This window comes from Ammospiza caudacuta, chromosome 1 (assembly GCF_027887145.1).
Source record: "Ammospiza caudacuta isolate bAmmCau1 chromosome 1, bAmmCau1.pri, whole genome shotgun sequence".
NCBI classification, from domain to species: Eukaryota; Metazoa; Chordata; class Aves; order Passeriformes; family Passerellidae; genus Ammospiza; species Ammospiza caudacuta.
Window position 1 is genome coordinate 116,269,182 of NC_080593.1, and position 23,760 is coordinate 116,292,941.

Here is a 23,760-nt window from a genome sequence, read left to right on the forward strand (position 1 = left end):
CCACCCAAGCCTTCTATCAGTAAGAGCACATGAAAAAGGGACACACAGAAACTCGGCCGTAAAAATGACATTTCTTTCCTGCCTCCTATCACCTCACAGAAATGTGCCAGAGGAAAGGAAGGTGTGCACCCCCTTCTGCAGGAAGAGCTGGAAGCTCATCGTACTAAACCACACTTGCTACATACCGTCAACCACACACAATACACTTATTTATGACCTGCAGCTTCCATCCCTCTCCCCAAACTCACCCAGTCCTGCCACCTTGCACAAGCTGCCACCATGACTAGTGCTGGGGGGAAACATCTGCTGAAGAAAAGGGTACAAAACGGTCAAAAAGAGCTAGGGTTATGCAAATGAATGGCTGAGAAAAAAGACTCACTACCAAAACAGGTACAATCAATGGCCTGATGATGTTTCTTTCTGAAATCATTTGCTTCCTTACCAAAGCAGAGGGGGCTTTTGGAGGAGCCTTTCCCAAATGAAAACACAAGAATGTATCAAACATTTACATTTTAATTTCTCACTGCTACCCTACTTGTCACCACAACTTTGAGGTTCGTACCCAAAAGACTGTACTTGCCAAGATGAGGGCTGATATTTCCCTTGAATTACACACGAACCAGCACTCTGAGGCATCAACTTTTCACAACAAAACAAAACTCAACACAAAACAAAACAAACCCCTGAAAAAAAAATCACTCAGAATAGATATAGCTACAGTAAAGATAATTGCTGTTAGTTAACCTCAAGGCCTGATCCGTCATCAGATTTGATAGCTGCCTTGGCAAGCAACTTCAGCAGTTACCTTCTCATCTCTGGATTAGATCCCAAAAGCAAAGCAGCCAGAATTAGGTAGCTCCACCTAAGCAAGCACCTTGTTTACTGGGTCAAGCATAGGCAGAGGCAACCATGCCCAGCCAAGGTGCCAAGCTGGTCAGACACAAGCCACGTCCTTGCTGGAAGCCAGAGCGTACAGCAGAAGCAGCTGGGCTTTCAGCTTTTCATCCATGAGCAGCTCAGAGGCAGGGGTAACAGCTCTGGCACAGCATCTTGGCTAATGCTTTGGGATCAGAGATGGACACATCTGTCCAGCTGTCATGCTGAAGACAGCACACGTCAGCACTCTGTTAGTCTGCCCAGAACTTAGTTATTTTCAGCATGCCTCCACACTGACACAGTTCAGTGCTTCTTTTTCCTTTCCTTTCCTTTCCTTTCCTTTCCTTTCCTTTCCTTTCCTTTCCTTTCCTTTCCTTTCCTTTCCTTTCCTTTCCTTTCCTTTCCTTTCCTTTCCTTTCCTTTCCTTTCCTTTCCTTTCCTTCCTCTTTCCTTTCCTTTCCCCTTTCCTTTCCTTTCCCCTTTCCTTTCCCCTTTCCTTTCCTTTCCCCTTTCCTTTCCTTTCCCCTTTCCTTTCCTTTCCTTTCCCCTTTCCTTTCCTTTCCCCTTTCCTTTCCTTTCCCCTTTCCTTTCCTTTCCCCTTTCCTTTCCTTTCCCCTTTCCTTTCCTTTCCCCTTTCCTTTCCTTTCCCCTTTCCTTTCCTTTCCCCTTTCCTTTCCTTTCCCCTTTCCTTTCCACACTCTGTGCCAGGTCAGAGAGCTAAAACATTCAAGTTAACCATAGAGAGCTAAAACAGTCAAATTAACTCTACAGGAAGAATTCCAACCATTTCCATGCAGTCTAAGTCTTTGGAGTGGCTTTGTGCCAGCACAAGAGGAAGCAGAGAAGAACCACCTCATGAACAGGGATGAGCAGTTTGGGATTCCCATATCTCTAGCCCCAAGAGCATGCACAGATTTCCTTTGGTCTCTTGGTACTAACTGTATTCAGTAGCCATCCAGAGTCAGGAACAGCAGCAATTTCAGCACCCTGCTGAACATGGGGATTTGGCACCAGCTCTGTCCTGCAGACCCAACATCCAAGAAAAACCCACCTGATGGAACAGACTGAGCACAGCAGACTGATGGAGCATCACAGCACTGCAAGATGCTCTCACCTTAGCAGAGGTGATGAAAGGTGCTAAATGACCAAGTTCATATTATTATTGGCAGTGCATAGATCTCCTTGAACAAACTTGGTGCAATCTAAGTCTGCCAAACATCTACAATCACAACAGGAAGAGCACTGGGAAACTGTTTGAACTCGCTACTCCTACTAGAGTGAAAAAAATGTAGAAGTTTACAGTCCTCTGCACCATAGATGGCTGTTGACCACAGAGACCAACACAGGGCCTTCTGACAGGTGAATTTAGGAAAAAAAAAAAAGCATCTGCCACTCTTATATAATCTTACCTTTCATACTGAAATACTATCTTCTGATTTAACAGGAAGCAAGGCTGTGATGAGATGGAGCAGTCTCACCAGAGCATCAAATCCAAGTACACAATTTTTTGCCTCATTTCAATATTGAGAAAGGTGGAGAAAAGTTATCTGGACATACAACTAATGATGATAGCATGGCCTCTTGCTTGGAGCACATTTTCAATGAAAGAATGAAAACATGAAGGTAAGAAAAAAATCAAACAAAATGTCACGTGATTTTTAAACAATGAACCATGTCAAACACCCAGTTTTTCTTCAACATTACAAAGAGTCTTTATACAAAAGAAGCACAACACTTCTAGTCTCACTCCTAAGGAATATTCTACACTACCACCAGTAATTTGTTGAGCTGAGGAGAGAGGAGTTAGTTCAAGAATAGCATGACAGGAAAAGCAGCTGATCAAGAGGAGATGACAACAGATTTCTTTCAGAAAAAGGTGGAAGGATGTTAGCCAAGGGACTTCTGCCAAGATTGGTCTTTAGTCTTTTTTGATTCAACACTTCCATTTAGGATTTTTTTATGCCTTTAAGTGAACACTACAAAAACATGCAGAAAATATGAAAATAGGAGGTAGCAGAAGTACAGTGCAGACTGAAACAACACACAAGAAAAATTGTAACAAATCTTAAGGACAGAAAGAGGATGAAAAGAAACAACAAACAACAGAGTAATGCTCTCAGAGACAGTGGTTTCTGCTGAGAAGTGATGAACTGTTAGTTGGAAGCAGCAGAGAAGGAAAAAATTTGAGTATAACCCTCCTATAAGCAGCTAGTAAAAGTCACTAAAGAAAGCTGTTTCAGAAGAAATAAAATATAATGATTCAAAAAAAGCAGCTGTATTTTCAGTGCAGGAAGGGATACAAAGACACCACCAGAGTGGACTACCAAGATCTCACTGGGAACACCATGTATAAATCTGGTAATAGATATTCACAAAAAACTTATCTGGGATAGTACAACAAAACATCTGACCAAAGGGAAAAAAAAGACTAAAGTTCTTAATAAGTAAACCAAAGAGACAGTCAGTAGAGCTGGAACAAAGAAGTGGAAGTGTAAGCTTATCAAAATAAGTTTAGGCTGGAAATTAAAAGGCTTTCTAGACAACACAACACTGGCTTTCAGTTTACACGGAAAAAACTTCACTAGTTTGCAAGTGGCTCTATATAGGTTCACAGAGACAGACGTGGTTTCTGTGACAGCGAGGCATCTGGCTCAGCCAGGGTGATTTGTTCCAGTTCTGGGTGATTTGTTCCGGTTCGGGGTCCCTGAATACTCACTGCAACACAACGATGGTCCTTGCAGGCCAGAGCAAAAGTCCAGCAGCCCAGCAGCCTTGCTCCAGGAACAGCCAAGAGCAGATCATGAGGAAGACAAATGCCCAGTATTTTGGGGAAGTATCACCACCTGTGATTTAGGGACTTAGATCTATATAGATTTCATACCCAACCTTTTCCACTATTTTGGCAGCTCTCTGTCATGCCCATGTAATCTTTTGTACTGACAACATCCCATGGCAAGGAGTGCCACAGCTTAATTTCACATTTTATTAACAACAGCTCTCTTTTAGCTTGTTCTGAGCCCATTTCCCACTACTTCTTTTTGCTCTTAGCTAGTGATTTTGCTCACCCTTTATCCCATCAATACCACTCACTGTTCCTTTATCATTTTGTCTGTGATACGAAATCTCTGTTTTCAGTACTCTCCCTTTTGTAGTCTCTTACAGAGCTGAAAAGTCTAAACCAACTTAGGCCTTCTTTGAATGGAAACTGTTTCACTACTTTTTTCATTTATCACCTTGTCCTGTATCTTTGCCATGCTACATACTGTATTGTAGCTCTTGCACTGTATTGAGGAGACACACCACAGACTGCTGCCTGTCTGATTTCTTTCCTAGAACAGAAAACCCAATATGCAGTGAGGTACTGTAGTAAGCCTGACATCTACACCAGGCAAGAAAGCATTAACTTCAATGAACAACTGGGGTGTGAGTAGGAGGACGCAAGAGTAAACATATCAGTGAAGAAGCAACATAGTTTAGAAAAGGATGTCAAGCTCCAAGAAGCAAGTGGAGTTTCTGGAGAAATCAATACAGATGCAGAAAAGGGAGATGCAAATGAATAACATGCAAGTACACCTCAGCTGAAGTGGCTGGAGAGACAGAAAGCTGAACAGACTGGCAGCTTTTCCAATGAAATAGCTGGAGATGTGAAATTAAACAAAAGGACACAGGTATGAGAAGGCAATGCACCTGCCTTTTAAACATATCTGCAGTTTAACTCCTTGCAACAGCACGTTTAGACACTTTGCAAAAGCTCAAGACATAACATAAAAAAGTTATGGAAAAAGTCCAGTAAAGGTTAGTAAATACAAACTCATTTTGCTTAGCTCAGGAAGCCTTTGACAAGTGGATTACTGAAGATCAGGAGAATACTCTGGGAGTATCACCCCTATTCCTCCTAAATTTTCATGACAAAGTAACTTTGGTTTTGCCAGTGGCAGAAACAGAGCACCAGGTTTTAATATACATACAAGTATAATTATTCTTACTGAATAAAATGCAAGCATAGAATCTGATCAGCATTTATCAGGTTAAATAAAAGTACTGTCCTATCAGACCTTGATCAGGCTGCAAAGCCCTCCTGTAACAGTTCTTTAGCCACCCTTGATTTTGAAGCAGGACAATTCCTCTGTTAATCTGCACAAGAACCAGCGCTGCTGTCAGTAAGTACAAATGTGAATTCAAATCCAGTATATTTGACTATTTGTAGAATGAGTGGGATCACATTTCACCATGCTGCCAAACACTTGCCATTATATGATAAACTCCTCTATTTAAGCCAACCTTAAACTTTGCCAAACTGCCATTGTTTGGGCTGAAATTTTACAAATTAGTATCTGCTTCCCTGTTTTGTTTCTTCAGTTTTTATTCATTCCAAACAGTGCATTTCTAAAACATAAAGGTTAATAGAAAAAAAAGTTTTGTTTGTGTCAAAAAATTCTGGCACACATTTCCTACTTTTCCTTTTCCTTGGAACACCTTTCTTTGAGATGGAGATTTAAAATTAGACAGGGATAGTGGTGTAGCTGTCATTCCTGTGAACTCCACCCAAATTCAAGCAGTTTTCTAATTACTTATTCCACAATCCCATTAGTAACTCAGAAATCAATGTTTTGAGTCAGATAATTGAATGCTGTCCTAGAGGTCTCAGATTCTACTAGAGATCTCTGTGTCATTTAAACTAAATGCTACAGAGAAGGTCATTAATTTTCCCAGTCCTTGGCATGTGTCTACAACGAGTGATTTGCAGAAATACTTAGTGCCTGAAGCTGAAGTGAAAGCTGTATTCTAAACAGATTATGAAGACAATGGTTTTGAAAAACGCTGCCTAGTAATCTCAGAACAGGTTCTTCCAAAAATTCCACAGAAATTTGATTCTTAAAAAAACAATTACAAAAAAAACCTCACCGGAGTAATTTACTTTATTCTCACTACATTTTATCCTGTGCATGCACTGCAGGCTCTCCTCCTTTGGAATCAAGGTGCTTTACAGTGCAAGCATCATAATGCAGTTGAGGCAAGAGGTGTCTCTCCATCACAAGAGTGAGCAACAGTGTACAAGCAGCTTAGCATTTCACCAGGGCAGGGACTGTGGCTGTAGGACAGGTTTTCTCAAAGAATCCAAAGCCTGAAGCAAAACATCCAACGTGCTAGAGAGCATACCAGAACTCTGTATAAATATGTTCCATTGTCAAGATCCATGTATAAGTTTCCAGCCAGAAAACTGGCTTGTGAACTCCCATCTGTGGGATACATACTGCTCTGAGAACCAGCATCCCACTGGGTATTTTCCTTCAAAGATCCTCAGCCTGAAAAACAGGATAGCATAGGAGTGCCCATGGTGATGACTGAGAGGAACATAATTTGGCTTTGTGAGCCTCCGTTGTGCCATACTGTTAAATTAACACACAAAATTAATCAGTGTGCACACATGTAACTGCAAGTACTCTAACTGCTTTTTTCCCTTTCCTTTCCACATGTCTCAGTTCTCCTCTTTCAAGCAACACTGTTAGCTTGTCAGGGGAAGGACAGATGCCTGCTGCGTTTTCCTTTTCAGCCTCTAGTACACTGAATCCTAAAAATGGATGCTATGTTTTTTTTAAGACATTAACAAAGCAGCACAACTCCTAAAGCCTCCTTTAGTTCTATTTATTCTTCTCCGGTCTTGGAAACAAACATTCTTCCTGTCCACTGCTCTCCTGTGAAAGACCACAGTATCTATAATTACTGGAGAAGAGTGTTTCAGTTATCTAGGCTCCAAACCTTTCCATGCTTTACGTTTCAGCTTGCCCCACAGGGCTTGCCCTCTCCAACATCAGAACCAAGATTTCTTGCTTTGGCTACTAAAATTCTCTCTCCTCACCAGGAAGCTTGTCAGCTCTTTAGAGAATCAAATACCACGATCACATCTGAAACTGAAGAGCTAAAGAGTCTCTTCTGATCAACTTACAGCTTCCAGACAACTTGCCAGCCCCCCCCGCTACCCAGTGCAAGAAAGAGGTGAGACAGCAACTCTAGCCCTAAGAAATGCTGTCAGAGAGCACAGGTTGAGGCTTTAAAAAAAAAAAAAAAAAAAAAAAAAAAAAAAAAAAAGAATTACCAACTTCCCCAAAACCATTTTTTCCTCATTTGTAGGCCTTCCTGCCAAAGAAAAGCATATTGGGCAGGTGGCACACACTACCACAAGTTGATGCTGCGAAACTCTCACCGGAAGGATACAAATAGCATCAGAAACAGCATCTCAACTTCCTTCAAAATATCCATGATTTTTTGACAGCCCCAAGAAGCAAACAACAGGATAATTCCTGATCGTAAGAATGGAATGGCAAGATTGAGCAGGGGGAGGAGGACTATATCAAGAAAGAATCTTTCCTATTCCTTTCTGAAAGCATGACTGCTTACAAGAGGCAATCTCATACAAATACACTATATTTTTGTCTGATCTTGTTCAGCTGTTTCTCCTTGGACATTTGAATACTGCATTTATTAAAAAGAATTCTGTCTTTTTGGTTAGAGGTGGATTAAGAATTTTCCTCCTTAGCATCTATGAGAAGATGCTTCCCTCTTTAGTTCAGTGGAGCAGCACAAACTTATGGCTAAGAAATTTTGGGTGTAATTCTGAAAGGTACAAACAAACAAGCCGAAGTCCAAGTTCATGCAAAAATCCTCTCGGGGCAGCTGTTTATTTTATATAATTCTTCCAGCTGTGCAAAGGTGCTCTAACAAAACAAAGCACGCTGCAGAAGAAAGGATAAGAGCTCAACACAACTGCAGTATGGCAGAGCTCTTCCCTGGGGAGGGGTGGTGGGGGCGGTGATTGGGGCGGGGGTAGGAAGTCCGAGCCTGAGAAGCTGCTGTGGCACACAACACAGGGCAGCAAAACCCAGGAGCTGAAACCCTGCTGGAAGATGGATATTTCAGATGGTTCATCTCAAGGAATGTGTTAAGAACAGTATGCAAGAATCCAGTGAAACATTCACGTAGTCAGAGGATCGATATATTTTGCAGGTATGTAGATCCTTAGTCACAATCTGCTAGTGCTTTATCTAGAAACTACTTGACAATACACAAACATTCCTGTTTCCTAGTGATCCTGTGTCACAGACCATCATCAGACTAAGAAGTGCAGAAACATTTTTTTTTTTGCAACTGATGAGTAATTTAGGAGTGAAAACTGAAAGCAGAATACAAAAGAAATCTGGTACAGAAAAATGGTAAATGAAAAAAGTAGTAATGAAACATTCAGAAACAATGAATCAAAACAAAACCTAAAGTGAACTTTTCTTATAAATCAAAGATTTCAAAACACTAAACAATAAGAGACTTGATTAAGAAGAAATCTAAATGTGCAAAAATAAAAAGGTCAGATGAAGGTGTTTGGAAGCATTATTAAAATGATCATCCACCCAGAGAAGGTAGTTTTCAGATGCACTGACTACTCTGAACAATCTAATTTTATGCTCTCTCCATCTTTTCTTAGACATATAACTGAAAACCGTTGTTGAGGAAAGCTGCAGAAACTCGGAATAAACAGGAAAGAACAACAACATGAGAAACAAGTCATTGCTACACAGAAAAACAGAGAAAGCAGAAATCTGGAAAACCTGAAGCAAAATAACAAACAGTTTAACCTTGTTAAGGACACTGGGACACAGTGATGATAACTAGGAACACACATTCTTCTGGTCCTCTTTTACTGTAAGGAATTTATCATGAGCTCGACTTCTTGGCTGATTTGGCTTTTTAAATATAAAAGCTCCTCTTTGGTAAATACATTCTCATCTTTAAAACATAATTATGGTCTGAAAGTTGACACTAAAAATAGCACTAAGGAGCTTCATATTTACATCTTCTTGATTTCTGTATCAATTTACTCGATTGCAACAGTCAAGTGTATGTGCTCTGGTCATCAAGACTCAAAGGAGTCCTCCTGAGGGTTAATCCCGAAGATAAGTTTGACAGGGTGACAGATTTCAGTTTAAATCCATAAATTATAGTTGAAATTCAATGTGTAACTGTAAACACATTATGTCTAAAGAACAAAGCATTAACAAATGTTTAGCAACTCTTAAGAAAAGCAAGTATCTGAGAAAAAAAAAAAAAACCAACCAAAATTAGATTAGGGAAAAATAAGAAAAAATAAAAAGAATACATATTCCACTAATCCATACTGGCATGCCAGGAAAACTTAAAGACAATTTGGAACAAACTTCACAAATTCTTACAATTAGGAAATACATGAGGAATAACATCATGAATAAGTCTTCAAATTAGCAAGTGACCAAGAAGTACACACTTTGCCAATTTCAGTTCAAATCAAAATACTTCATGATACAAGCATATTTTTAGTACTTTTACAAATAAATGAGTTTTTGGAATAAGATCCTTCACTCACTAACATTCTCATTTTTTTTCCCTGCAGTGTCAGAAACAGTCATTTCAAGTTGACTTTTCCAAATATCAAAATTGAAAGGGACACTTCACATGTAATCTCATACGAAGTTAGAGTCTGAAAAAAGGACAAACATCTTTTAAATATGAATCTTGGAAAAGCTGCATTTGGGTTTTTTTTTCCCTTCATTTAATGACTATCTGAAATAACTACTGCACTAACCTGATGACACACTTATTTATTATATTTTCTTATGCCTGTTATTCACTTTCTGGCAGTAATACAACTTCATTTAGCAATAGTTTGGACCCCTCAGTAAGGGAATGTGTACATAGTAGCTCTCTAATCTTGCTGCCCAGCTGCTAAGACAGTCACATGAGTCACTTGCTGCCTTTAGAGCAACACATACCACTTGCTGAATTTAGAGACATTCTCTGTTTCTGCACTGGCCATACATATAAATTGAGTAATACCCTATCCTAACTACATACAAAACTCTCTAGGTATTTGTTTTTAGGTTTTTTATATTTAAATCAGTGAGTCAAAGAACATATTTTCCTAGTAATGCAGTTAACAACCCAGCTCTACGAAGTGATTTATGTACCAGTTTTCAGTGTTATCGCTCTCTCACGCCTGTTGGGATAACTTCAGCAGTCAGTTCAAATGTAGGTAACTGCATCTAATTGTTCAGTGAAAATCCAGCCCTGGAAGAATGAAGAACTCTGTCTGCCAGGACAATTCAGTATATAGCTTCGGAACAAAACACTTTACAACAATTCCCTCCTTATCAGTATTTTAAACTGTGACTATTTGGAACACCACCATATTCAACAGTCTATTTAAAAACAATTTACTTCAAGACTGGCATAGTTGCTTCCATGCAGCACCTGCTAATACATATAATTCCTTGTGGAAAATACTTTATTTACTAACATAATCCCTAAGTGTTATGTAGGAAGTACTATCTCATGCTATTTGGTGCAGTGCCTTACAGGAAAGCAGTGAGGAGCCAGTTCTTTGGACTATTGCTACATTGCAGGGTAGGCCTGATGATGTTTCATTTTTCCCTGCATCACATAATACCTCCTTTCCCATGCTCTCTCTGTGTCTCTTTACAGCACTGCTCTTTGCAGATGGGCATACAGGGAGCAGATCAAAGCCATGATGTGTTGTGCTCTGGCCATACGTGCTTACTGGCCACCAGAGTAACAAAACCCCCGCAGAACCAAACCCAGGGAGTCTTACACTGTATGAAACACACTTCTACATTCTACAGTCCTTCTACACACATTGCACATTCTACAGTCCAAAACCACACTGGCACAAATTCCAAAAGACGTTTCAGCAGGCCTAAAGAAGAAAGCAGCGTATCAAACCTTAGCTAACTCTGTTAGTTTCAAGTATGGCCAAGCTTGCCTCTAAAACATACTTCTTGCCAGTAGGAAATCACAGTAGGCAATGTCCCAACTTGCCAGTCAGGCAGTAGCACATTTTCAAGTTAAATATTCTAATCTGTCAGATAACATGAAATAGACTTCCATAGCCAGCCAGAATAGAATATCACATAGTAGCAACTAACTAAACTTTTCACTGGTGTTGTACCATTCTGAATTAGCATTTAAAAAATAAATGAAAATTGTTACTTCCATGCTGTTTCAGCAAAGTTTGCACAGTAATTTAACTAAATACAAACAAATTCCTTGTATTGGTATTTATTACCTATAGTCATTGGTGTATACAGAGCCAGTCAACATACACGTAAATTTCAGATTACCACACATATATGTACTGTCCTTAAAAGCAACACTTCAGATTTCTGAAGTCAAAAGATAAGACAGAACTCTATTTTTCTGTTGCATTTTTTCCACTTCACCGAGTTTTCTGCCAAGTCAGTACTGCTGTTTCCCACGTCTGTGTGACTCTTTACTCAGCAACAGTATACAATTACAAACACTGAAAAGACAACTTCAGAAAACAAAGTGGCAGGGGAACATGGGGCAAGATTAGCAATTGAAACAACTAATCCAGATGAATCTCAGAGTCTCCAATCCAGCTGGCATAAATTCTCATACTCCTTTGTCTTTTCCCTAATCAGTACAGTACTCTGTTCAGGAATTTGGTTATCACAATATAATATTCTCCAGCAAAATTAGGAATTACTACTCTCTCCCACTCAAAAAAAAAAATTTGCATATGCCAGTTTTAATTATCAATTTGTCCCCAACAGCCAGAACTCCTTAGAGGAAGCCAAAACATGTTGTCAGTTCTTGGAAAAAATATCTTTAATTTGATAATGAAGGTATCATGCACTCTATTTAGGATGTTTCTCTCCTTAAGAACTCAAGTTCATGGGTAAATTTCTGGGCTATCCTGACATCTCTCAGATGGGCTCTTGTAAGAGGTAGCTGCTTAGAACAAAAACATTGCCTACAGAGTGATGTATGATGGCTCAGTGGATTAGCATGTTAAAAACATAATCTCTTTTGACACAGCTGTTTTTAAGTGTTCTTAAAAATATTACAAAATGTTAATTCTGTTTTCCAGTAAACATAACGTTTGATCTGCTGAGTCAGAGATGTTATGCATAATTATCACAGCAGGAATACAATACTATTTGTATTTTTTTGGAGGAAAAGGACTGAGCACAATTTTGTGCAAATAATAAAAAGAAAAATCACAGAGCAGAATTCAATTAATGTCAAATCCACCAGAGGGAAACTGTCGTTCTAACAAAACAAAATACTTGTTTTCCTAGGTAATGTCCATATTTCTAGAAAGTTAATTCCAGAGCCATGTAACACTCACATACAGATTTTATAATATGTACTTTCAACACTGGACTAAAATACTTTGTGCTACTAAGTCAGCACAGTATCACTTTCTATGTATCATTTTTAATTCTGAATTCAAATCCCCCAAACCAACACTAACTTTAGCAAGCACTTTATCATGCACTGTCTGAATGTAGCAGAAGAGCCTCGTGTTTGTACAGCTCCCAGAAATCACCATGGAAGCTTCTGAATACCTAGGCATATCTAGGTTATGGATGTATGCAGACACAATGTAATTTTTTTCTGTGATAGAGTTATGATGGTTTTGTTATCAAAAACTATATTCTTCTAAATTATGTACATAATGTATTATATTAACAAATATGCTAATATACCAACATTCTTTTATTGAGGGATCCAAGCTACTGCTAAATGAATCTCTCATGACACATAAGTATTATTTGCTTCACTGAAAAATATTCCCAGATTAGTACAGTAGTTATTTTTCTTTGCTTTCAAGACAGTTTAATATTTTTTTGAACATTTTAACTTCATTTGTGGTTACACTAATTGCCCTTTCAAGTTGACAGGCTTGTAAAAATCATCCTGAAGTGTCCATTTCTGATACTGCAGGAAAAAATTAAAATGCCAGTAAGTACAGGAAGCATCTTATTCCAAAGAATTAATTTATTTGTAAAAGCCAGAATTATGCATCTCCCTGTTCACACTTCAGAAAGCAATCAATCCTTCACTGCTGGTCTGCTCCTTCTACATTCAGGACACCGTAGTTCCATCATTAAGAGCATCCCCTGCAGAGAAGCACATGAATCTACTGTTCCATGATGTACCCTCAATGACCACCAGCTTCTGAATGAAGCTACAAAAATACTGGGTTTTACTTACTAGAGAAAACCCTGAACAGCTTGCTTCTTGCCAACCTGAAAGACCATCCCTTTCAATGAGTGCCACCTGAAACAATCTCAAAAAAAAATATCTTGGGGAAATACACTTGCTCCCTGAGAAGCACTTCAGTTTTAGCACAGATCTCCCACTCTGAGATGGGCTCAGTATGTTGGCATTACAGACCATACAGTTACTACTATGCATTTACTAATGACTGACCTAGAATTTGACAGATGGAAATGGTGATTGGAAAGCATTAAATAGAGGCTTCATATCTCAAAGATCCACAGTGAAAGGAATTATTAGCATCCAACTAGCTTCTAATAAACTTTGCAAGAGGAACATGGGCCATGCATTTTTACTAACTGTTTAATTTAATTTGTTTTCATTTATAGCAAAGCACTGTTGAAAAGAACAGGAAACTTTCAAATAATTTGGTCAAGATCAGATGGGAAAACATGTCCCTCTTCCACTTAGAAATTCTATAGTTCAGATCATTCAGTAACTTTGCCAGCCACAACATACTAAAAAAATATATCAAGAAACAACTTCCTAAACAAGTGACAAATGCAGAAAGTAGAGGTTAAAAAAAGGATTAATTTTTTTACCCCCTTATAACAGTCTAAAAGTACTCAAAGCAAGAAGACATAACACACACTCTTTGGGTCAGAACTATGCCATGCACAGGGAGTGAAGTAATTTTGACTACATTCTCTCTCAGATGTACCCCCAAGGACAAAATCACATCACAAAATTATAAAGTTGCTCAGTAACAGTTAATTCATAAGTTAATTCACAAAGGCAATATAACCTTTGTCCAGAAGACCTCATAACCTTCCTACAAAGGCCTGAGTTACAAAAAGTCTGGATATATTACAGAATTGTAAAATGGTTTGAGTTGGAAGGTACCTTAAAGACCATCCAGTTCCATGGGCAGGGACACCTTTCACTAGACCAGGTTCCTCAAAGCCCCACCAAACCTGGCCCAGAACACTTCCAGGGATGGGACACACAGGGCTTCTCTGGGCAACCTGTTCTGGTGCCTTACCACCCTCACAGTAAAGAATTTCTTCCTAATGCCAAACCCAAACCTACCTTCCCTCAGTTTTACTCCTTGTCTTATCACTACACACCATCACAAAAAGTCCCTCTCCAGAGGCTGTTGTCAGCCAAAATGGTGGGAAATGTTATATATATTTGGGAAGAACTAACAGTTAAGCTCTTTCCTAACTGTTCTTAACTGCTCTAAGTTAAGCTCTTTCTTCTTCAAACTACAATCCCAAAGTAAGAAATGGGATTTAGGTATACTTCACAGGACAGTTACCAAGCAGTTGCAACCTGACAGCTAATTTCTGCCTGCCTTTTAGCTTTTTTTGTTAAGCTGCCTACATGAAACTTTCACGCCAAAACTACCTTCAAATACTAAGCTACCTCCTTTATGATGAAATTCAGATGCTTAGCAGAAGGGATTATTTGACCTTCAACCACAGTTTAACACCTAAAACTATGACAAGAACAGACAGAGCATCCATTAAATCTTGGAGGCTTTGCTGACAGTTGAGAGACTTTCTATTGTTTGGTTCCTGATGAAAAATGGAATAAGCAGCACAATACTCAAGTTCCTATTCAGACAAAACCTTTAGGAAATTTTATCTGCTAATGAAGAATTATGGAGTTCATTTCAAGACAACTGAATATATTATCAGTTTCAAGGTTGCAACATGACTATGTGACTGATATCACAAACTCATATGATTTAAATATTTTGAGAGGACTGAGGGGCAGTGATTTAAGTCACCAGAGCACTTTTTTGACCACATCTGTCTTCTAACTTGAGGACTGAAGAAAGATTCAGTCTCTTTTTATGTTTAGTTGTTTTATTAGTCAAACTATAGAAAAACTGAAAATAACAACACACATCCAACCTCCCCAAATGAAAGCATCTTGCTACTCCAATCAAACTGACAAGCAATCAATGTAGTTAGAAACTGCTTAAATGCACTTTCCTTTCAGTACAAATATTTAAGTATAGTAAAGAGCAAGAAATTTGTTTTACATGATGCATAGATAAAACCTGCACTAGAAATTGAAACGTATTTTTCAATATGGACTTAACTTACTTGTTCTCAAATATCCTGAAGTGGCCAAGGTTTCAAAGGTGAAATAATAAAGGGGAGACCTCTAAAACCATTCCCCCCCCCCCCCCCGCAAAAAACTTATTTCACAGTTTAACATTTCTGAAAGTATAATCTAGATTTCTGTGTGCCTTCCACAGAAATTGACACTAGAAGTGTGTCTGAGTATTTCTTATGAGAAACAATGATAGGACATATTTGACAAGACCTGGCATCTTTTCCTCACAGGTAAGTTTAATATTCATCCAGTTAGGGACCATTGCTATCACCCAAACACCATCATGATTAAGTTTCCTGTATTATTCTGCACTCAATTTTTCTATTTGTAGCATCACCAGCTCAAGTAAATTTCACAGTATTCCTTGGCACAATTTTTGTAGTACAAAAATTATCAATAGCTAAACTTAAAGGGACACAAATAGATTCTGAGATAATAAAAGAGTTTAAAACAAGTTAAAGAAGTGCTGAGTTCAGAAAAGAGTGTATCCAAAAGAAAAGGATACACTCAGGCAGCTAAGACAAAAAAAACCCCCTTAAAATTATAACTGGGAAAACATTACATTTTACAAGTAATGAGAAATTAAACAAGTTTGATATAAATATTTCATGTATACTTTTTAAAGCAATTTCAACACATACTAAAACCACCCTAAATAATTAGGATAATTAACATATTAGGATTCTTAGTTAACTTTTTAAGTAAAAAATAATGTAACTTTGTTGTTTAGGAATAGAGCTGATTTCATTGTACTGGTATGCTTATAACTGTACTTAAACACCATTTAAAATAGCATGTAGCAACACCATCCTTTGACAGATGCAATAATATTTTTATTACTTTTTCTGAAACTGATTAAAATATAGCCATAAGCAATATGTTTGTGCTGGGGCATAATTAGGAGTGGTTTAGTCTGAACACAATCCTAGTATTCAAAATAATAAAAGAAAACTTCAAATCGCGGATGAAAAAAAAGCCTAAAGATTTAAATAACTGGCATTTATGTCTAAGCTCTTCCTAAGCTAGGTGGTTCAATATTTCCTAGTGTCCTAGGTGAAACAAATTATATAAGTATTGATCACAGTAACTTCCGGTGAACAAAATAAGCTTGAACAATATTGTGTTTAACTTTTAAACAGAACACAAAACTCTGACACTATTTTATATTTGTTTTATTTTACTTTAATACTCTTCTTAAAGTACGTGTGAGGAGAAGAGCACCAGTAACTGATAGCAGGCAGCTAACACCATAAATTTACACCTTTGTAATGTATTGTCTTATGAAAACATAAGAACAGCTGCAGGCAATTGCTACTTTTATATATTTATATTTTATCTATACTTGCATGTGATAAATGCAGCATTACTAAGCCTTGCATGTAGGCAGCTGCAGTAAATGCAAAATAGTATAAATGAAAATTCCACACGTGACAGTAGGAGTTTGAAGAAACTTAACATTTACAAACTTGTAAATGTTTTATTACTAACTATACTGGCTTGATTGAAATTTAATAGCAAGCTGCCAGAATCTCTCATTCTGCCTTTCCTTCAAAATGATCTCTTAAAAAAAATATTCCTATTCCACAACTGATTCAAATACACGATATTGTCCCTAAATGTCTCCTAAAAATGTGTGCATGTCTGTATCTATCCCACATGTAAATGGAACATTCATGATAAATACATACACCCCACAGTAAACAGTTTTATTACAAGTGACAAGCACTTGAGACAGTAAAATCTCATTTGCCTACACAGGGTCTTTCTGCTGCTCAAACACGCAGTATAGTGAGATCTCATTAACTCACAATCAGATGATTTGCAGGGTTTTTTAGAAAACTCATGCACTACAAAAAGAAGGACATACTCAATACATGAAGAGGTAAGCTAAGTTTTCTGACAGCCTCGCTCCTTTTTTGTTATTTGGCAATTCACAGTAAATGCGCATAAGTAAAAATCAGCAATCTACATCTTATTTCCTAAGAAATACTTTACACTTGCAGACTGCCAAATCTGATGTGACTCACAACCATAAAGAAAAGCTTTTAGGGTTAGAGATACACAGTGTCAGGCTACTGGTAAATTACCTGCAGAATACATAAGTAAATCTACATGCAATCTGTATTGCTAAATTGTATCAAATAAAGTATTATTACAGCAATATGGAAGAGATTATTATTAGTTATCCTAACTTAAGTGAAAAAACAACTTTGACAAATAATTCCCTTTAAACACTTTCTAATCTGATTTCTAGGGATATTTTCCTTGAGAGAGGAATTTAGCACATTAAGTGCAAAAGAAGATTATAGCAATTCAGTTTACTGTAACAGACTCTTTTTGCATTTTTCCAAGTTTCTTTACATAGTTATTTCTTAATTGCATCTGATGGCAATTCTTGGGTTTTGCTTTCCTGATTCCCACTTGACTTTCTCAAATCTGATTTGAGGTATTTTACTTCAGAGTTCTGACTTACTGTTGTATGCATTACAGCCACACTTTTCTGCATTTGTTTTTTTAATCTCACTTTTTAGTTTTATAACAGTTCAGACCTGTGGGTTTTTTCCCTCTCTTTCCTTTCCTCTAAACAAATAGCTATTGGGCCACATTTTATTTCCTTTGTGCTCCCCTATAAGTGTATAAAAACCACCAGATTTGGTCATGAATAGAACAGGTCATCACTCTGGCCATGTATTTTAATGTATTTGACAAGGTATCTCTACACTCTGGACAGGCAATGAACCAGAAAGGAGAGAGAAGAAGACTACAGAGAAGGATATAATAGAAATTATTTATTCCTTCCACATGAGAATAATTACAAATCCTTTCTCACTCCTCACAGTCAGGTATGTACTTACACAGTCACCTCAAAGCCCTGACATATATGGTGGCTAATTTCAATGCCATGATCCTGCAGTAACCGTTTGCTAGACATGCAGGGAGGGTCCATTTAAATATTAAAAATTTTAATACATCGTATAAGAAGGCCCCATTCTTTAAAACTGGGAGCACACAACTACTCTAAAAAGCATGCTGTATCTTTGCAAAAGTCAAAAAACTCCCTCCAGTTCTATGAATTTCTGCAATTTGTCCTAAGATGAGACAATAACAGGTGAACAGTGATACAGATGTAGATAGAAAACACTTTGACAACACAAACTAAATAAAAATAAAACTTAACCTGCAGTAATGGTGACCAGTTCTGTTTAATATTAGGTTTTCTGAACTTGCATACAATTAGGATCTTCTGCATTTGATATTTGGTGGACAACTGTTTATTTAAAATGAATTAGTAACTGCAATCTATGCAGTTTCAGAAAAATGTTCACTATATCCCTTGACAACTAAAAAAAAAAAAAGCATCTGTGTAAGTGATTATATTGAGAGTTAATCAGTGTTTTACATTCAAGTTACAAGATCACACAATTTAAAAATCAATATAAATTGAATTAAATTCTAGATGTGGGGTTTTTTTAGATTAGATGAAAATACACAATTGTCTATTATCAAATGCCCAGATAACTGCAAAAAAAACCCACTCCAATGCTTCAGAAATTTAAACATTTTATGTTTGATCAATACAAGTGTTACTTTGTTCTAATATTTGAATTATTTTAAATAGTTTTTTAAGGCTACCTAAACATTTGGTAATCAGTTAAAGATGCTTAGCAGTTCAGTGGATAAATGCTGCACATTTCTTTCAAAAGCTCTGCAAGCTAAATCCTTACTAGGAGCAGAAATTTGGAGAATAACTCCTTGAAAGCAAATTCGCTATCACTTCAGTGGTGGTCACTGCTAGCTCCTTTTAAGTCTACACTGATTTGAGAATGGTCTAAGTACTTGAACAGATTTCATGTTTTCCAGAATATTTCTGCTTGGTAAACATTTAAATTTGTTCAAGAACCCTACCAAAAAGTATTTGTTCACAAAAACTGGTTTTAGCAACATAAGGGGTTATAGACAGAAAATTTAAAAACTTATGGTTTAGACTCTGAAGTAAAAACATTTATTTTACAAAATAACCTTGAACAGCTACAAACAGTGGTTTATTTAGAACATGAGTAGTGCCCTCCTTAACCCATTAATTTTAAAACACATGCAATACTCTGAAAGGAGGAGACTTTAGGGCACCATTTTGACTAACCAGCTGCAGAGATGGACAACCATTAGAAGTGGCTGCACTTTGTGCACAGTGCCTTTTGGAACTACATAAACTTTTAAAAAGTTTCTTAATTGAAATCTCAAAAGTTCTACATTGAAAACTAATTTTCAGGATAATTACTAAATTAAAAGTACACACCAAGAGACACATTTGAGCTAAGTAAGCATTCAAGGAAAGCTGAATGCATGTCACTTTAGATTCCTGTATTGGCTTGAACTGTTGTAGAATACTGTAGTTATTAATTTTTAAACATTACTGGATAGGATTGGTGAGTCTCTAAAAAGGATTTCAATACATTTACACCTCTCCTGTTTACCTAGAAAAGGTAGGTTAATTTCACCAACAACAGACCATAGAATTTGTTTCCTCAGGTGCTTTAATTTTAGAAAATCTTGAAAAAAATCAAACTGTATAATCTATGGAATCAGACCAATACATAATAAAGAAGATTATCTTAACTCTTAGAACAAGGAAGCTTTGAAAGTTACTTTGTATTTTTATTTTAAAAATACACTTCTTCACTGTAAGAATTCTGTTTTCTACAAAAGAGTAAGTTTGTAAAAAAACAATCCTAAACAACATTCTTTTCTGCTATTATTATCTCCATCTGGATTATACCTTAAAATTAAATCCAGTTTAGAAGAGTATCAAATTCTGAGAGAACACCCTTTCCTCTTTCTCCACCATAAATCCTGAATTTTGTACTATGGCTGGATACACCAAATTTACTTTGTAATACACAGGTGTAAGTCAAGAAAGATACTTCACAACACTGCTTCTTTCACATTGTTACTATCAGTGTCTATACCTATTTTCAGCATTAAAATATTAATGATTAAAAAGCTCCAAATTAGGTAAAAATGTAGAGGCATGTTAAGCACTTCACACTGATGGTCACAGAAACAGCATTTGAAGAGTTCTCAGTACCATTAACTAGTTTATTTAAGTTAGTTCTGCACATCTAGTACCATCTGTCTCTCTACCCTGGTACATTAAAATTACCAACATATGGTGAACTGCTATTAATTTATCAAATTTCTATGCATTCCAGGGTAATGTTACTTCAGTCAATAAAAATAATAGATCAGTTTAAGAAATATTCAGAAAGGAACTTTAAAGTCTGAATTCTTACTAACTATAAAAAAGATCTCTACACCATAAAAGGCAGTTTTGGAAAAACATTCAATATCATTCCTTTATACAAAATGATTAATTTTTCTTCCTTAATGACCCTTTTTCTAACTTAAGAGCAGTTAATGTGATTTAATTTTCACAACTGTGAGTCACTGGAAAACTTGGAGATTTCTGCCCAAATCTTTAACCACAAAGCTATCCTAGGCAACAAGTTTCTTTGGTCACCCTTGCAGAAAGGGTACAGATCATTTGCAAGCACATGCTATTCAACACAGAGGGCTATCACAGCTCCTGCTCAACTTGCACAGCTTCACAGCAAACATGTGCTGCAATAGCCCCCATCCAAGTCCAGCAGCCCATCTCCCCTCTCAAGAAGCACATACCTGTACTCAGTTTTCAATCTAGAACTAAGTACAAAGGCTCCAAAACCAAAGCAAGTGTAAAGGCAACATTGCAACTCCTCATAAAGGTATCAAATTGCCATGTTAAGAGGCGATGCTAATTTTTTAAAATAGGACATTCAAAAATAAAATTAAAATACATAGGAGATAATAGAGACAAGCAGAGCATTTCACATCATCGCAGTTAAACATTTACAAGTTAAAAATTAAGAAAAAAAAACAGTATCAGCCAGAACCCATGCTAAAAGCATGCATGCATACACTCATGCACACATATACATGACACCAGACCACAGTTAGAATGACTTTTCTTTCTTTAAATAAAGCCAGAGGCAATTCTTCCAAGTCATATTTTAACTACACACCTAAGGTGTACTTGTAAAGAGCCCCTTCTTTGGCCAATTAAAACCTACAGTTATTTTTCAGTATTTTCAAAACCTTTGGGGATGGTTTAGGAGATTTAGGCATAGAATAAACTTTTGAACAAACTCAAATGGTCCCAACAAAACTGAATGTATTCAAAGTAAAAATAATGCACTTCACAACTTTCACAAAATGTCTGTGAAATTGCCTTACACACAGGGAATTCATCCCCTCCCACAGAATTCGCAGCTAGCAGAACAGCACTAGATCTTAATATTATACAACCTGAGACTATTCCGTTTCTGCAGCATACAATCCAAAAAACACTCTCCAAAACAGAGCATTTTAATTGACACACTAAGAAAACTTCCCTGAAGACCTGCTACACACAAAAGAATTGCTTTGATCCCAACGATTCTGCACGTTTCCCACTGCTATCCTTCCCTAATTTATCAGACTAGGGCCGATTTGATACCTTTCCATTAAAAAAAAAAAACAACGAAGCACCCCTCTGCTAGAGGCAGAGGTGCTGCAGAGGTGATGATAACCCCAGGAAAAGAGAAGCTGTCTCTTTAAAATGCCCTGCTATGTCCCTGATCCCACGTGGAACCAACATCAGCAGCACTTTCGCATTAACTTCAACGTGAGGCGAGATGAGGCATCATTATTTCATATAAATAAAACGAGGAGACTGCAGAATACATTCTTTGTAGGGGACAAACAGGTGAACTGAGCGTGCCAGGGAAATCAGCAACCACCCGCAGGAGAGGTGCCCTGCCCCCGAGCCCTCTCTGCTCTCCCTATGGAGCATTAGCTCAATCCCACACCACTCTCAAGAATCCAGTTCAAATAGAGGAGTGAGCCACCAAGAAAACTTGAAATTCAAAGGCAACGAAAATGCACTTTATAAACCGGAAAGGTTTACTCTTTGCCTCACACATCCTAATTAGATCAGGAAAGTGACACTACAAAAGCATAACATTCCGGTCCGAAAAAAAAAAAAAAAAAAAAAAAGGAAAGAAAAAGACAGAGGAAAAGAAAAGAGCCCCCATCTCCCCAAATCTCCCAAAAACACACACACACAAAAAGCATTAAAAAAGGAAGTTATAAAGCACCACATCCAGCATTTATCTTATCTAGGATCACTCCACATTACCCCCAAGTTATACACTTTCTGCACCATCATCTCCCCCTACCTCTCTGTCCTGAAAGGGATTTTCACGTTTTCTCATTGTCGGTGGCGAGTTATAAGAGGCTTTTGCCTTTCCAAAGAATTCATCAACAAAAAAAAATAATAAATATTAACTCCTTGCTCCCTGAAACCTTAAAACGGTCTCGGGAAGACGCGGGTTTTATACTGTTACCTTGAGGAAGAAAAGGGGGAGCAGCCCCGATTTTTAGGTATTTTTTGGCATTTTTTTCTGATTTTTATTTTGTTATATGCCTCAGTTCTCCCTCCATTTTGGTTGTTTATGATACTGACAACAAGCTGTCCCTGCTCTCTCTCTCTCTCTCTCCGGATCTCTCCTGCTTTCAGTTAGCAAACCCCCCTCCCCAATGCAACACGACTCAGCACTTACTTGGGTTCACACTTTTCTCTAAACACACACCGATGGGGAAGGGAAAAGCTCCTGGGCTACTCGGAGGGGGAGAGCAGGCAAATTCGTTTCTTTATTACGAAAAAAAAAACTTTTGTCCAAAAAACGACGGGAAAGGGGGGTCGAGTGCCCCAAAGTCACTCTGGATCCCCCCAAAGACGCAGCCGCCAGGTCCGGGGGACACCCCACGGATAGCCGGGTCCACGGGGGAAATTTCTGTGCGAAATTTGTCCGGTTTGAGGCGGCGGGCGAATTTATATTAATTTTTTCCCTCATTTTTCGGCACCGCGGTCTCTAATGTCTTCCGCTCCCTCTCTCGCCGCTCTCGCCGCTGTCACTGCATTCACAGCACAGGCTCCGGAGAGGCGAGGAGGGGAGGGGGCGGCCGCGCCGCTCCTGCCCCTGCCCCTGCCCCGCGGCCCCGGGCCCGGGCCGCCGCGGGGGTCGGCGGCGGGCACCCCGCGCCCTCCTGCCGTCCCCCGGGCAGCCCCGCCGCCTCGCCCGCTCCTCGCGAACCAGCAGAGCGCCGCGGGGAGGGAGGGGAGGAGTGGAGGAAACTCCTGAGAGAGGTTTTTCTCAAAATCATCTCTTTCTCCCTCCGAAGGGGGGTGGGGGGGGGGCACCGCTCGCCTCGGCTCCCCTCCCCTGCTTTTCGCCCCGGGGGGGTCCGACGCGGGGCGGCGGGGGGCTGCGGGAGATGGGGGGAGAGGGATGGAAGGGAGGGATGGTTAACACAAACTTTTCCTCACTGCTCGCTGCTCCTCTCTCCTCTCCCCCCTCCTTCTCCTCCTCCCCCTTCATAATTTAAATAACCCTGATATTTCCCTGCTAAACCCCGGCGCCTGCCCCCCAAACCCGCAGCAGACTCACCGCGGGAGCCTCAGCATCCCCTCTGCGCCCCGTTTCCACCCTTTACAGTGTTCTCCGATTTTTCTGTAATTTTTTCCCCATATTTCAGGCTGGACGCGGCGGGCCTGGAAATTGTTTGCTTTCCCGTCTTTCCAGCAGCCATTGTAGTGTATGCGCTGCGGTG

The 23,760-nt window shown here is 38.5% G+C and overlaps 1 protein-coding gene across 1 annotated transcript in view; it reads right to left on the reverse strand.

The window, feature by feature from the left end:
• The window catches only part of PLAG1 (PLAG1 zinc finger), a 48,034-nt gene extending 24,311 nt beyond the window's left edge, over positions 1-23,723 (reverse strand). The window contains exon 1 of the mRNA XM_058817125.1: positions 23,598-23,723. The gene's annotated coding sequence lies outside the window, so the exon portion shown is untranslated. The remainder of the gene's footprint in view (positions 1-23,597) is intronic.
• Between the last annotated feature and the right edge of the window lie 37 nt (positions 23,724-23,760).